Here is a 14,842-nt window from a genome sequence, read left to right on the forward strand (position 1 = left end):
GGAAACGGTTAACATAGTAAAAAGAAAAAAAAAGTTGTTGTGCTAGAAGCAATATTTGTGAATAAAATATATATCTCAAAAACAATTACGTAGCACACACACCAGTGGCATGAAATTATAGAAATAAACACTTCATAAGGCACCAAGAAATGGGGGGACATTAGCAGGACTAGCAAGAGCTACTGATGTAATGGTGCTTGTCTAAAAGATTTGAAACAAGTAACGAAATACTCTCGCATTGTCGTCCGAGTGACGATGTATCGTTTGAAGCAACATTTCAGTGTTCCGTATATGCGCGAGGGGGGCTGAGAATGACTTTGTTGATGTAACACTTCCTGTATTTTCTTCAAGTGGTTATGGTAACCGATGATAAATTTAAATACGATACGATAAACTTCGGATTTGAACTCCATTCCTTCGAAGTTCACGGCTGACGGCTTGTAACACTCGATTAAGTACCTACCGTAGGTGAACGACACTTTTTCAAGCATGCGTAGGAGGCCAGGGAAGCAGCATACAGTCGAATTAATGCTGATGTCAATACATCTCTCTGCAAGCATTCTTTGCAGATTAATGTAATTTCTGTATTGGGAGGCACATGTTTAAATGTTTCTTAAATTCTAGATATGCCCACAGCCAAGAAAGCAAGTATATTAGAAAATTAATATTAAACTATGGGAGAGTGTTACATAACTAGGAACAATTCTACCAAGCCATATGAAACAGAACAGACGTGCACAAACAGTAGTAATGAAGGCGAATGGAAGATTGATATAGGGTGAACATGAAGTCTTCCCTTGATTACAAAAAGTTATTTCTAAGGCCTTATTCGGTTTCTTGCAAATAGTAGCTTAACACATGAAGCTTTTTGTGGCTACACTTCCACATCTCTACGCGCTCTTTTTTGAGAATGATAGCTTAAGTTATGATATTTTTATTTATACGTTTCTACATGTGCTGCCAGAATCTGATTTCTTTTCTGTCTCTCTTGTTACAAGTTGCGTAATTTAGGAATACTGGTGTCACAATGGCACAAGAAAGCGCTGTGTGTTTTGTGGTTTGATGAAGCACAGTTCCTATTACAGTTTAGCGACGGTCCCGAAGTGCCAGTGGTCGAGATCTGCCGGATGTGAACAGCAGATATGGATGGTAAGGAAAGTTGAAAGAGACTGGCAGAGTTGGTGACGAGGCAAGAAACTGTAGACCTGGAATGAGTGACGACATTGTCGATACAGCATTTCAGTGCAATCCGTGGAAATCGACACGTCGTGATTCCAGGGAAACATGCATACCTCAGATCACCGTGGTGAATATTTTACAAAGACGGCTGTACTTCCATGCATACAAGGTGCACATGTTGCAAACTTTGCAGCCACAACCCGCATCTCGTGGTCGTGCGGTAGCGTTCTCGCTTCCCGCGCCCGGGTTTCCGGGTTCGATTCCCGGCGGGGTCAGGGATTTTCTCTGCCTCGTGATGGCTGGGTGTTGTTTGTTGTCCTTAGGTTAGTTAGGTTTAAGTAGTTTTAAGTTCTAGGGGACTGATGACCATAGATGTTAAGTCCCATAGTGCTCAGAGTCATTTGAACCATTTTTTGCAACCAGATGATAGACCAGACACGCTAAATCTGCTAGAAATATACCTGAAAGAATCGATGCAGACAATGACTGCCTTAATAATGTTCTTCCGGTAGAGCGACTTCTCACAACTCCGGGAACGTTTACAGGCATGATGTCCTGAAATCGGGGTCGGACAACCCGCATATCATGGTACAGCAGATAAGACAAGGCTCGAATGCGAATTTGTGGTATGGCGTAATACACAATATTAGTGGACAGTGCTTTTCACTGAGCCTACCATTACCGTAACAGTTTACCTGGACATGTTGAAACATTACGTTGCACAACAGTTACAGGATTTCTACAACAAGGAATAAAACTGTACAATAAATTACCAAAAGAGATTAAAGAAATTGCCAAAATACACTTATTTTTAAAAACCAGCTAAGAAGTACCTGTTATGCAATACATTTTATATATTGAAGGATTACTTTGCTAACACAGAGTAGGGGGTCTGATAAAAAATGTTACAGGAATAAATAATAATAATGATTATAAAATACCCAACACTCTTCACTTTATGTTTTTTTTTTCCTCTCTAGAAATACTTACCTCCAAGTTGTGCATAGCACAATACTAACACGTGTTCCTCTTTCTAAACTCAACATCTCACTCGTTATGGAGGGATACTGACTCAGTTTTTCAGGATAGCAAATGGGAAGTTGCGGTACAGAAAATAGCCCAGAGATCACCAGTGTGTGTGCGTGTACGTCAATAAGTTATTTGTAAAAAAAAAGTCTTGTATGACAGGAGTAAATCTTATGATTCTCTCTAGGTAGAAGTCTGTAAATATGTGTGTTTACAAATTAGCTTATTTTAAATTGATCTAAATTTGTAAATATTTTGATATGTCCTATATCCTTGTATGGATATATATAATGGAATGTAGTCGAATTAAGTTTGGCGATGCTCAGGGAATTAGTTTAGGAAATGAGACACTTAAAGTAGTAAAGGAGTTTTGCTATTTGGGGAGCAAAGTAACTGATGATGGGCGAAGTAGAGAGGATATAAAATGCAGACTAGCAATGGCAAGGAAAGCGTTTCTGAAGAAGAAACATTTGTTAACATCGAGTATAGATTTAAGTGTCAGGAAGTCGTTTCTGAAAGTATTTGTATGGACTGTAGCCATGCATGGACGTGTAACGTGGACGATAAATAGTTTAGAGAAGAAGAGAATAGAAGCTTTCGAAATGTGGTGCTACAGAAGAAGGTGGGTAGATCACGTAACTAATGAGGAGGTATTGAATAGGATTGGGAGGAGAGAAGTTTGTGGTACAACTTGACTAGAAGAAGGGATCGGTTGGTAGGACATGTCCTGAGGCATCAAGGGATCACCAATTTAGTATTGGAGGGCAGCGTGGAGGGTAAAAATCGTAGAGGGAGACCAAGAGATGAATACACTAAGCAGATTCAGAAGGATGTAGGTTGCAGTAGGTACTGGGAGATGAAGAAGCTTGCACAGGATAGATCAGCACGGAGAGCTGCATCAAACCAGTGTCAGGACTGAAGACCACCACCACAACAACAACAACAACATATCCTTGTAAAGAGAGATCTATGGATGAATAAAGCTACTACTACAAATACTAGTACCACTACTAAAATTTGGTGCACCGCCACACTCGAGGTGGCCTGTTTGCTAGTTCTTACAAGGGAAACGTCTCATCGCACGCACCTCAGATTCGGTGGCAAAATGGTCCAGAGGACAACCCGTCAAAAACTGAACACAGATCAAGCATGAAAACAGGAAGAAGGTGAACGGGACTGTCAGATAAGAAACAAAATACAAGCAGTGAAAGGCCCAAGCTCAAGACGGGCAGTATCGAACAACGTGTACGAATCACGGCATCTTGGTTGCGTGGTTACGGCGTTGGACTGCGAAGCGGTAGATCCGTGTTCGTATCTCGCTCGGTCTGCGTTTTTCCTTTTTTCACAAAATTATGAACTTTCCGTCCGGTCATTGACGTGTCTGTTCTCCTTCTGTAGTCTTGGCAAATGTCATACTAGATATTGGTTGTAGAATATGAATCGTGTAGTAAGAATACACTGCCGTCGCAAGTAAATGTGATGAATAGTGAGAGCAGGCGAGATGGCGCAGATAGCTCTCACAGAAATGAAAACAACAAATAATCGTATGTGAACTGTGTAACAACAAAGGAATTCAAGAGGCAAAACTTCCAATATGGAATGCAAGAGTCATTACATGCAACACTTAATGTAGGACAAGTCGGAGGTACGTACGTCAGGGGGTCCCTTCGTTCTGTTGCAGACTGACGTTACATAACGACACAGACATGGATTTGAATACAGCTAACAGACATGTCAATGACCGGATGGAAAGTTCATAAATTTGTGAAAAAAAAATGGGACACGAGGGAGATTCGAATACGGATCTTACCTTTCGCTTTCCAACACAGTGACTACATAATCATGACCCCATGGTTATTCAAACTCGCTCAACGTTACACATGTCGTTCACTGTTCCTGTATTGCTCCTTTTTTCACAATTCAGTACAGCCTCTTCCTGTTTTCCTGCTTAATCTGTGTTCACGTTTTGACGGGTCATCGTCTGGGCCATCTCACCGCTAAATCTGATGGGACTGCGATGGGGAGTTTCCCCTGTTAGACGAAACCTTTCCGGGCACACAGATCGGCAGGGACGGCCTGAATCGTGATCCCCACGTTCACCAGACACAACACCCTTCTTTTACGGGTTGCGTTTAAAGTGCTCATTTCACCAGTTGCCGATTTGCAAGCTCTTACGACACGAATACGAAATGTTGCAGCGGAGGTGACGGAAAAGATGCCGACAAAGACGTACAATCTAATAGAGTATCGCCTAGAAGTCCTACGGGCAAAAAACAGAGGACCTGTCGAAGAAGTGTATCCATAAAATACTTTATGTATTAAGCTAGCATTCGTAACATCTCGCGCGTATATAGAATAGTTCCTCGGAAATAAATTTTTGTAATTAGGGAAATATCTTATGCTCAGTTTGTACTACCAAGCGGTATGAAATAGAACAAACACCTACTGATAAGAGTAACGACATACGTTCATTGGGACGTTCTGCCATGGTAAGGACAACCGCTTACAAGGCTTTAGTCTCACCGTTCCTAGAGCGCTTTTCCAGCGTAGCGGATTCCTTATAAAGTAGGCATGATATCAGGAGCCGAATGAATACAGAGAGACGCTGCTACGACTATATCAAGTCAGTGCAGTCCATACGAAAACGAAACGCTCACGAAACATAAACGGGAATTTTTGGAGAAAGGGTGGTATTGTTCTCGGCAAATCCCGCTAGGTAATTTGAAATTAGTTGGTTGATTTGGAAGGTGGGGGGGGGGGGAGGGGGGGGGGAGACCAAACAGAAAGGTCATCCGTCCCATCGGACTCGGGAAGAAAGTTGGCCGTGTCCCTTCAAAGGAACAGTCCCGGCATTTGCCTCAAGCGTCTTTGGGAAATCACGGAAAACGTGAATCAGGATGGCCGGACACGGGCCTGATCCCTCGTCCTCTCGAATGCGAGTCCAGGTGCGCTGCCCACTGATCGGTAAATTTAGGAAGTCATCATTCGAAGTAGAAGATGCGACAGATTTTCTGCTATCATAGTATAGCTTATCTTGCCTAGTGATCAACAGAACTGTGTAATAGAGATTAGGGTGCTTACAGAAGCACCCAGACAGTCACTTATTCTTCGCGCTATACGGGAGTAGAACAGGACGTGGAACAGGAATGGTATTGTCACAATACTTTCCACGAGCTTTAAATTAACTAGCGGAATTTCTAAGGTGATTTAGCACTCGCCAAGCGTTTTTATTGTTTCGTTCACTAGTGTTTTATGAAAAGAACGATTCTCTCTTCTGCCTTTGCATGTCACGTTTATAATTAACGTCACTGCATTCTCAAAGTTCTTCCAGAATCAGTATTTATTTAACCGACTACATTACTTACGTATCCTCCCAAAATTCTATAAAGAAATGGTTGCAAAATGGCATAACACAGCTACTTCACATTTTTCGGGACTTTATTAATAATCTCCAGTGACTTAAATCCGCCGCCACTTTTCATTTATATCCTCAGCGTCTGCATTTAGCCTGTCCTAACACAGACCCATGTATTCTTGTGCACTATCACCATGAAGGATAGACAGTAATTATGCACAATTTTTCTCTCTCATTAATGAACTAAAGCTTCAGCTTTCTTACAGTGAATGACCTTCTGCGATTTGCTTTATCATTAAACCAAATTCACAGGTATTTGTATGAGAAGACTGCCATTTCTGACTACTGAATGTCCTTGTCAAGGGTTGTTAATTATATTTATGTTTTTGTATTTTATTTACTTAGTTTTGTTACCTTTGTTTAGTACACTGCATTGTGGTTTTCAATTTTTGGAGCAATATTGTTATTGCAGTTTCAGCGAGTGTGTCTCGATAATGTGTATAATTTTCTTCAGGTAATAAATACACTGAGTGTTGCATTAAACAGATTAACATACAAAAAATTATGACGGGTGTTAAATGGTATTGATTCAGTTTCATTCACGGAGTTACGCACAGAGCTCACAAAACAAACACTGGCAATAACACATTGCAACTCACCAGTTCTTGGAAAAAACCAATGTCAGCGGTACGAAGAAATTCAGAAGCACGACGCCAGGCGGACACACAGAACACACACACGAGCACACGCTCTTTAGCACACACGACCGGGCCGTAATCTCGCAAACACGCGCGCGACGCGATTCGCAGCGACGCGAAACCACAAGCGCAACGAGACAGCGACCGTCAGCTGCGACTGGCGGTCGGCGACTGACGGCCGCTGCTCGGAGACGTGGCAACACTGCCGCGCCGGCTTCCCGCGCGCGGGAGAAACAAGTGAGCGGCGCGATACGACAGGAGCGCGCGCGGAGCTGTAGTGCGCTTGTTTAACAGTGCTGTGATCAACTCTTGGGGAATACGACTGCAAAGGAGGCATCCAATAGAAGTTCTTGTTGAAGCGCACGTGCTCGCGTGGTTGCCAACTCTATAGAGCGCCTAACAGTATGTCAGATCGTTCTGCCCTCTCGCATATTATATTCACTGGCAAACTATTTCAGTTTTAATGAACCTCCCATATGAAACGTTAATGGAATTTATGGTCTGCCACGCACAGACAATACAGGGTTTTCGTTTTTAGCGTTCTGTACCTCAGTCGGTTAAAACTGAACCCCTACAGGATCATTTTGTTGTCTCTCTGCTTGTGTCTGTCCATTATTCTCAGGAACTGTTACAGGTGTCAAATTGAAATTTATGTCTGGAACAAAGGTTTATGATCCCTTGGCGATGTGCATAATTTAAGATTCGAAGTCAATGCTATCAAAAGATATGGCCATATATGTCACATACGTTGATACTCGCAGGCTCATGCATCAGGAACCATAGATGGATTAGCTGCTTTCACGTCGATTCTGGTGGTGTAGCAATAAAGAGAATGTCTGGAAACCGAGAGGTACTGGTATAGAATTTCAGTCACACCATGGATTTTTCATTCTTCTCTTTAATGTGGATCTCACCTCTCAATGATGTGAGGGGTCGCCACAAACAACATGTGGTTCAGATTCTATGTTAATCCTTAGGTCCTCTTTCACCTGTTAGATATCTTTTACAGGATAGGGACATGAAGGTTGCCATCATGGCATCCGATAGAAAGATTTGCACCAGGCCATTGAGCCATGAGAAAATATTATTATTATCATTTATATATATATAATTAAGTTTGTACAGAGTCCTCAAGCATGATTCCTAGTCGCACTTGCTTGGTTGCTTTTTTAAGTTAGTCAGCTTTACCATTGCCCAGATCAAGTTTCACTGGTGTGGTGTACAACTGCTGACCACATCCTGCTATTTTCATAGAGCTTCTGTTCCTATATATCTCTCAAATTAAATTCTCTCTACTCTACATCTGTCTTCACTATATCCATCCAGCGTTTTCTGGGCTCCCTGTGCAGTCTTTTGTCTCGGACATTTATTTCTATATATAATCTGGGTGGTCTTTTCTCGCCCATTCTCAAAAATTTGTCCATACCAGTTTAGTCCGTGTTCCTTTATTACTCTAATGAGCTACCTACACTTTCTAGTAGTTTGATTCATAGCTCTTATGAACCTCACTCGTATTGCATGTGTCATGCTGTAGTTTTTTTTTTTTTTTTTTTTTTTTTTTTTTTTTTTTTTTTTAGCAGGGCACATGTACCTAAACCATAAGTTAGTATTGGCACAAAATATGTGTAATACATACTTGTTTGGTTTTTTATTGACCTGTTGACGGTTTCTGACTTCATTGTAAACAGTGGATACTTTCTGTATCCTGCTGAGTTGGATTATTTCCTGGTTCATAGTGTTGTCTTTGGTATCTGTGCTTCTGAGGTATTTTAAATGGGAAGCCAATTCTAATTTTGTCCCTTTGAAATACAAGCTCAGGCCTGTTTTTTCCCTGTTGATTGTCTACAGCAGGGGTGGCCAAGAACCCAGCATGCAATACCTGTACACGCCACCCAAGCTCTGTTTGACTTAATGCCCAGGCGTATCAAGGCCGTTATTGCGGCTAGAGGTGGTTGTTCTGGGTACTGATTTCTCAGGATCTATGCACCCAAATTGCGTGAAAATGCAATTACATGTCAGTTCTAGTGTAGTATATCTGTCCAATGAATACCCGTTTAACATCTGCATTTCTTCTAGGTGTAGCAATTTTAATGGCCAGTAGTGTAGAACGCAAAAAAAAATTCTTCTGTTTTACTCCTTGACCTTCCGTCAATTACTACGGACTGTGACCATTCTGACAGGAAATCGTAAATCCAGTGGCACAACAGAGACGATACTTCATAGGCACGTAGTTTGATCAGAAGTCACTTGTGACGAGTGGTGTTAAAAGCCTTCTGGAAATCTAAAAATATGGGCCAATTTGACCTCCATGCCGATAACACTCATTACTTAGGGAGGATAAAGTGCTAGTTGTGTTTCACACGAACAATATTTTTTGAATCCTTGTTGGCTAGCCGGCCACTGTGGCCGAGCGGTTCTAGGCGCTTCAGTCCGTAACCGCGCTGCTGCTGCTGCGGTCGCAAGTTCGAATCCTGTCTCGGGCTTGGATGTATGTGATGTCCTTAGGTTAAGTTAGGTTTAAGTAGTTCTAAGTCTAGGGCACTCATGACCTCAGATGTGAAGTCCCATAGTGATTAGAGCCGTCTGAATCTTGTTGGCTCCATAAATTTGCAGGGTCTGTATTATTCCGAATTGCGATGAGTTGTTCTTTCGGAGGGAGCAGGCACTGCGGCGACCACAGCCGCTGTGAAATACATGAAATATATTCGCAGTTGCCAATATGGACAACCGACAGCTGTGTAATAGAACAACGACAGCGAAAATCTGTGCCGGACTAGAACTCGGATTTCCCGCTTATCGCGAGCTGTCGCCTTACCATTAGACTACCCGAGCACGACTCACGGCCAGAAACGGACTTACATATATACGATACTGCAGTGTCTGTGTTATTCAGAACTAGCACATAATGTACCTTCAGGCACGCATACTAACCTGAAGGTACTTTTCATCGTAATTCGGAGTAACACAGGCACTGCAATATCGTACTTATCCACCGACACCGGGCAAGCGACTTACAAGTAAAATGTCTCCCCTGTACGGGAACAAACGTAATGGATACACGAGTACAGGCTGTAGACACATGGTTGACGACATATGGGAGTTTGGCTCTGGCCTGAATCAGGCTCGGATACCAAATGCTAAGGCTACTGCTAAAGATAAGCGGCAAATACGGGATTGATTCCTGATCCGGCACAAATTTTCATTGGTGCCATATCATTATATAGCTGATGGTTGTCCATACTAGCAACTGTGATTACATTTCATGTCTTCTTCGATGTACTGGTAACAGAATAGGGGCATTAGGCCTCTTGTAATCTGGCTTCTTATATAGGAAAAAGGACTGGTGGCAAATCACCCATGGTATCTCCAGGGACTGGGACAGGAAAAAGGTCGCTCCTTTTACAACCACACTACAGGAGCAAAATTCTTAGAAAATGACAGAATTATTGGTTCGACATCTTAGATTTTACTCTTTTAGCTGTACAACATACAGAGATGAGCCAAAACATTGGGAGTGCTGCTTACAGCGAAATATGTAGACCTTGCGCATGCAAATGTCGCGAGAACCTGTGGTAAGTGGGTGAAGGACAGTGAAACAACGAGTAGGCGACAGTTGTTAGACGTCCACGACTCATCACCGAACGTGGTGGTCAGAGGTGTGCCCGCTCCGTAAAACAGCAGCAGCGGCGAACTGTTGCATATCTGGCGACAAAGTACAAAGCTGCTGAAGCCACAAGTGTTTCGGAGCATATGTACTGAAGAACCAAAGAAATTCGTACACTTGCCTAATATCGTGTAGGGTCCCCGCGAGCGCGCAGAAGTGCCGTAACACGAGGTATCACAGACTCGACTGATGTCTGAAGTAGTGCTGGATGGAATTGACACCCTAATCCTGCAGGGCTGTCCATAAATCCGTAAGAGTACGAGGTGGTGGAAATCTATTCTGAATAGCACATAGCAAGGCATCCCAGATATACTCAATATTCTTCATGCCTGGTGAGTTTGGGGGGGGGGGGGGGGCTGCGGAAATGCTTAAACTAAACTCAGAAGATTGTTCCCGGAGCCATTCTGTAGCAATCCTGGACATTTTGTGTGTCGCATTGTCCTGCTGGAACTGCCCAAGTCCGTCAGAATGCACAACGAACATTAATGGACGCAGGTGATCAGACAGGATGCTTACGTACATGTCACCTGTCAGAGTCGTATCTAGAAGTATCAGGGGTCCGATATCATTCCAACTGCACACGACCTACACCATTACAGAGCCTCCATCAGCTTGAGCAGTCTGCTGCTGACATGCAGGGTCCATATAGGTTGTCTCCACACCCGTCACACGTCCATCCACTCGATACAATTTGAAACGAGACTCGTCCGACCAGGCAACTAATTTCCAGTCATTAACAGTCAGATGTCAGTGTTGACGGGCTCAGATGAGGTGTAAAGCTCTGTGTCGTGCAGTCATCAAGGGTACACGATTTGGCCTTCGGCTCCGAAAGCCCATATCGCGGATATTTCGTTGAATGGTTCGCGCCCTGACACTTGTTGATGGCCCAACATTGAAATATACAGCAATTTGTGGAAGTGTTGCACTTCTGTCCCGTTGAATAATTCTCTTCAGTCGTCGTTGGTACCCTTCTTGCAGTATCTTTTTCCGGCCGCAGCGATGTCGTATTCCTGATATTCAAGGTACGCTTGTGAAATGGTCCTACGGGAAAATCCCAACTTCATAGCTACCTCGGAGATGCTGTGTCCCATCGCTCGTGCGCCGACTATAGCATCACGTTCGAACTCACTTAAATCTTGATAACGTGCCATTGTAGCAGCAGTAACCGATCTAACAGCTGCGCCAGACACTTGTTGTCTTCACAAGCTGCGACATTGTTGCGAATAAAACAGTGACCTGTATATACAATAAATTTCCTTTAATTTACGTCTATGGTCGAAAACTATTTATTAACTGATTATCGGTTTCGGTCTTTAGTGACCATCATCAGATGTGCAGCACAAAGTGGGAAAAAACATGAAACACACGCAAATTGGCTACAGTTTAAAACCAATCAATAGACCATAATGAAAAGTAATACTGACATATGTATGCATTATGGTCTATTTATTGTTTTTAATCTGTAGACAGTCTGCGAGTGTAGTTATGTTTTTTTCCTCTTTTTTTTGCTACAGGTCTGATGGTAGTCATTAGAGACCGAAACCGGTAATCTGTTAACAAATAGTTTGTAACCATAAACGTAAAATAAAGGAAACTTACTTGTTGTCTTACATAGGAGACCGCAGCGCCTTATTCTACCTCTTTAAATTCCTCTGTATTTGAATGCGCGTGCTTATACCAATTTTTTTGGCGCTTTAGTGTAAATCTTCTCACACTGTTGATCGTGGGTCTATGCAACAGATGAACCCTGCATTTTTCCGTGTTCAACCATCTACATTGCCAGTTACGACTGCAGCCGAATGGGATCATCGAGTATAGAGCGTTGCTCAGTGGAAACGTGTCGTCAGTTTGGCTTCCATGGGACCTATGGCAGCATTCCAGGGCACCATAACAGCTATGGACGACGTGAACTTTATTACTGGTCACCTGTATCACTACAGCCTTGATGTCTGCTCCGACGGCACCTTCAGAAGGATTTCGAAGAGCGTAACACTAAACTCATATTACGGCTTTGGTCACCGAATTCTCCTGATTTTAACCCGTTGAACACATCTGGGATGTTTCTGACCGTCGTCTAAACAGGCTCGTAATTTACGAAAACTGCGTGACCTGTGTGTAGAGATCTTATGCCACATACTTCTGGAAACCTAATAAGGCGTTGTAGAGTTCCTCCTAGCAGAATCGCTGCAGCAGGTAGACCAACGCGTTATTAAGCAAGTGGTCATAATGTTTTGGTTCATCAGCCTAAGACTCCATTAAATAAGTATGAGGGAAACACCGATTAATCAGTTAGTAACTAAATAATTTGTGGAATTTCTTTTTGATCTCGTTAGAAGTGTTAATCTTCATTTTTAACAGCATAGTTTCTTAGCTGTTAGCACGTCCTTGTACGCTGGAACCAAATATGTATATCTATTGATTTCATTTTGTGGTTTGTGTACTACTCAACACGATGTTATTGCATTTCGTCGTTATTGGAAGAACACGATGATGTTACAGTAAACAAGTCCAGTGGTGACCAAGGAACCGCATCGTGTTCTCAATGCTTTCAGACCAGTTGTGCATACATTAGTCGAACGCAGACCGGGAACTAGGGCTGGTTTAACGATACTGTCGTTCGAAAGGGTCCGAGATTTCCAGATACACAGCAGCATTCGATACAGTACCGAGCTTGTTCGAACAATCACGTGACATTTGACTCGCACGGCGGGAGTGCAAGGGATATGCAACAAACTACGGACAAGCCACAACAATAAGCTATGACTTTGCTTAAAATTTAAAATTCCATAATTTTGTGTAACACTGGAGAAAACGGTACTAACTCCTACTGGATTTGAACAAATTTGCAATACATATTCTCACACAGTGACGGTTTGTATAGGCATATAAACATTTATGCTGATTTTAATATAAAGATCACAAATACGAAAATATTATCCAAAAAATAACACCTGACTGAAGCCCGTACAATATATTAATGACTTGTCGAGTAGGCTGCAAATAAGAAATTCGGTCCCTGATTCCATAACAGGATAACAGATAAAAACGTTACCATATGTTAATAACTTTGAAAAGAAAATAAGACGAACATTCAGATGAAACAGTCACGAAAATTAATCAAAAATCAAACGCAGCAAATGAAACGTTTCGTAATGAAGTGATTTTCTTTAACGGGACTGGATTAAAGGGCAGGATCCATCTTGGAAATAGTACCATCAAACGGCACTAGATAGAAGGACAAGAAATTGACAGAATCGTGATAGAAATATTTTTTATTTATTAATTCCCGTTCTTACATATCACTTGTACCCTAAAGGATATTTGAGCCCCTGTTTCACACTTAATTTTATCATTAAACCCAATACTCCATTAAAAACGTTAAGACAGGTCGTTCTGATAGTACCAGCAAAAGTCACTAGATCTCAGGTCGGTCAAAAGATCGGACAAAACCTGAGATATCCCGAACTGTAACGTAACCTGTTCGAACAGTTCGAGTCGTGTTCAAACACAGCTCTACCGGAAAGTATTGTCAGTGTGGTGCGTTTCCCTAGTCACCGCTCTACTTCTTTGCTGTAACGTCACCGCGTGTTTCTTATAAAGGCCAAGTGCGATAATATCGTGGTAGGGTAGTGCCATCAACACCGACTACAAGCTGACACAATAAGCGGACCGAACCGCCTTCATTCCCAAGTGCGGTAATGTTGTGATCGACTAATGCTGCACATGTTTTGTTCTCCAAGATGTTACTGTGGATCACTGTGTTACGTTTTTCGTCGTTGGACGACTGATGAGACGGGTAGCCGCGCTGCCAGTCACTGGAGTGACAGCACGTGTGCGCTCAGCAAAGAGGTTTGACTGGTATTCAGGAGGAGTGATAATTTTATTCCTTCATGCGTCGTGTTAAGCAGACGATGTCTTGTTTATATTATTATCGCAAAAAATTCTGTTTAGGCCAAAACAATTTTTTGTTGTATCTGTCTTATAAAATTGTGATTGTTTTCTATTTTAATTAGCCTCAGAAAATTTGTGCTTCATTTTACAGTTGCTCCACAAAATAGTATTTTCGTTTTTGGTCGGGGATTGCTTTAGAAAATGCGTTATGGGTCAATTTTTGGTAAGTCACAAATAATAGTGTATTTGCTTGAGTTTACAGTAGCCACGCAAATCCTCAGCTTTGGTTTCCTTTTATACTAATCTTACAAACGTCAGATTGTATATCAGTTTAAAGCAGTCTAAAATTTTTTGCATGTGTTTCTTTTTACAGCAGATGCAGGAAATTTACTTACTTAATTTTATCCATTGTTTTCCAGTGTTTCGTCCGCGACTGTTTTACGTTCGTAAAGTGAAGAACAAACCACCTTCAGTCACAAGTTGTGTTTATTTACTGCAATATGCATTTCGAGCCCTGGAGGCTCATCTTCCGGTGCTTTTTAGTGATTTACATGTTTTTTTGTTGTTGCCTGTTGATATTGCATTTTTGTGTTACAACATGGTATATCATAGATATAAGTTTAACAGAATTAGTAAGTTAGTTTCACATTATTAATGCCGTTAAACTTATATCTATAATATACCATGTTGTAACACAAAAGTGTAATATCAACAGGCTAACAACAACAACAAAAAACAAAAAAAAGCCTGATGTAAAACACTAAATAGCACCTGAAGATGAGCCTCCAGGGCTCGAAATGCATAGTGCAGTAAACAAACACAACTTGTGACTGAAGGCGGTTTGTTCTTCATTTTACGAGATTTACTTACGTTCTAGGTACACGGGCCTGTTAGAAGACTTTTGGCCTTTATTTGTGAATCCTGTTAATTATATCTGCCGTCAATAATGTTTTTCTGTTATTCCGTTATATTTAAAACATTTTTGTCCAATTTTTTTTACATGGCTGATTATTTTTATAGCTAGACAGA

The 14,842-nt window shown here is 41.8% G+C and overlaps 1 protein-coding gene across 1 annotated transcript in view; it reads right to left on the bottom strand.

Moving 5' to 3' along the window:
* The window catches only part of LOC126336656 (dual 3',5'-cyclic-AMP and -GMP phosphodiesterase 11-like), a 2,376,149-nt gene extending 2,369,718 nt beyond the window's left edge, over positions 1–6,431 (bottom strand). Inside the window, exon 1 of the mRNA XM_050000585.1 lies at positions 6,220–6,431. The gene's annotated coding sequence lies outside the window, so the exon portion shown is untranslated. The remainder of the gene's footprint in view (positions 1–6,219) is intronic.
* Between the last annotated feature and the right edge of the window lie 8,411 nt (positions 6,432–14,842).

This window comes from Schistocerca gregaria, chromosome 2 (assembly GCF_023897955.1).
Source record: "Schistocerca gregaria isolate iqSchGreg1 chromosome 2, iqSchGreg1.2, whole genome shotgun sequence".
In the NCBI taxonomy this organism is placed as follows: domain Eukaryota; kingdom Metazoa; phylum Arthropoda; class Insecta; order Orthoptera; family Acrididae; genus Schistocerca; species Schistocerca gregaria.